The sequence below is a fragment of the Lissotriton helveticus genome, chromosome 1_1 (assembly GCF_964261635.1).
Source record: "Lissotriton helveticus chromosome 1_1, aLisHel1.1, whole genome shotgun sequence".
Lineage (NCBI taxonomy): Eukaryota > Metazoa > Chordata > Amphibia > Caudata > Salamandridae > Lissotriton > Lissotriton helveticus.
In genome coordinates this window covers 48999060-49001513 of record NC_136057.1, presented here as the reverse complement: position 1 = coordinate 49001513, position 2454 = coordinate 48999060, and positions in this window count along the sequence as shown.

The window sequence follows — 2454 nt, the reverse complement described above, 5'->3', positions numbered from 1 at the left end:
TCCCTTTTATTACTGACTCAAACTGGCCCCGTTCCTCTTATGGTTCCTCTGGCCCCGTTCCTACCTTGCAGGGCCTGCATTGTGGGCCAGGATTCGGCCAGGATTCGGCCTCTGTTAAATCAGTGCTCTCCATGGCGTTACTGAACTGTCGGTCCCTACCTAGTCATGCTACTGAAATCAACTCCCTCATTCTGGACCACGAGCTGGATGTGTTATTTCTAACTGAGACCTGGATTTCCTCCAGCTCGGGCCCCGATATGGTCAGAGCACTCCCTCCAGGTTTTCTCATATCCCATCTGGACAGGCCTGTGGGGAGGGGAGGAGGAATTGCCATCCTCTATAGGGACTCGCTAGTTTGCAAGGTTCAGGATGGAGGGGTGAGCGATTGTGAGAGCTGTCAGTTCTCTCTTCGCCTGTCACCTACTGCGTCCATGGCAGGACTGCTGATTTATCGCCCACCCGGAACCCTGGGAAACTTTTTCAACTCCTTCCTAGAAACTACCGCACTTCTTGCCTCCTCAACGGGTAATTTTGTTGCTTTAGGTGATTTTAACATCCACCTTGACGACCCCTCCAACTCCTTGGGAGTAGATCTGCTAGGCGATCTCAAAGCTTTTGGGATCAACCTGGCTAACTCGGGTGCCACTCACGGGAAAGGCCACTTGTTGGACCCTATATTTTCTAATTCGGACGACCTTAAATCACTCCCAGCGCTGGCTCTGCCTTGGACTGACCACTTTATAGTGCCTGCACTGTGGCAGTTTGACATCCCAGCTGCGCCGGCCCCTAGGGTACACACCGTGGAAAGAGCCTGGTCTAGGCTCCCAGTGGACACATGGGCGGCACATCTCGAGGCGTCTCGGCCTCCCCTTGGGTCTAATCCGCTTGTTGCAGATGAGAACTTAAACATCTGGCTTACTAACTCGCTGGATGCTCTCCTCCCCAAATAGAAACAACTTACCAGGGGGAAGAGAGTGGGATCGGCGCCCTGGTATACATCTGAGCTGAGGACATTGAGGAAGGGCTGCAAGAGGCTGGAGCGGACCTGGAGGAAAGATTGGAGCGAAACGAGCCGGAGAGAATATCGGGCGGCTCTTAGTACCTACAAATCTGCTATTCGGGTAGCAAAATTTGGATTCTTTGAGGAGAGAATAGGCTCGGCGGCCAACTCCTCGAAAGAATCGTTTAGGGTCATTAAAGAACTCCTGAAAACTCCCGAACCTCAGTCATTCACGAGGACCCACGTGAGAAATGCTCAGAACTGGCCTCCTTCTTTAAAACTAAAATTGATAACATCCTTGTATCTCTCCCCGGCTATCCGAGGACGTCTCCTCCGGTGGTAGCTCAAGCCCTCAGCCCAGGGTGTGATCAGCAGAGTTGGTTTCTCTTGGTCCTGTCACTGTGGAGTAAGTTCTCACAGTCCTGACGACCATGAAAAGTGGTTCTCCGAAAGATCCTGCACCCATGAAATATCTGAAGCAGGTAGCCCCCACCATTGGCGGCCCAGTGACGGACCTTATAAACCTGTCTCTCACCCAAGGAGTGGTACCCCCTAGTTGGAAAGGAGCGGTTGTTAAGGCTCTTTTGAAGAAGCCTAACCTGGACCCAGCCGACCTTGCCAACTTTAGGCCTATCTCCCTGCTCCCCATCGGTGGCAGTGATCCTCCTGGACCTCAGTGCTGCATTTGACACCGTAGACCATCAGGTGCTTCTCCAACGGCTGTCGGGGGTGGGGGTCTCCGGGATGGCCCTCAAGTGGTTCGCTTCCTTTTTGGAAGGCCGGACATTTGAGGTGTGGGAAGGCCACGAGAAATCATCCTCAGTACCTCTCCAGTGTGGTGTGCCACAGGGCTCATCATTGAGCCCTACCTTATTCAACGTTTATATGGCCACTCTGGAGAGTGTGGTACTGCCTCTGGGTATCAAGATCATCAGCTACGCTGATGATACTCAGTTGGTGGTAGGCCTCTCCCAGTCGGCTTACCATCCCGACCGGCTGCACACGTGTTTGGATAAGATCTTCACGTGGATGTGCAGCTCAGCTCTCAAGCTTAACGGCTGCAAAACGGAACTGATGCTGCTGGGGAATTCCCCTCCATCCTTATCTCCTAGCAGCTGGCCCAACTGCCTGGGACCGGTACCCACCCCCAAGCAGGAGATCAAGAGTCTGGGGGTGTGGCTCGAGCAGGACCTTTCCTTTAAAACACACGCAAAAAAGACCGCTGGCGTGTGTTTTGGCCTGCTCCGATCAGCCCGGAAGATTTTACCTCTCCTCCCAGTGGCCTCCAGTAGGTTACTCATTCAGGGGCTTATCATCTCGCGGCTGGACTTCAGCAACGCGTTGTTTCTGGGTGCTCCAGAATTCACCCTGAACAAACTGCAGCAAGTGCAGAACGCGGCCGCGAGGCTCCTGACGGGCCTTCCTAGGCGTCAGTCTGCTCGCCCTGCGTTGAA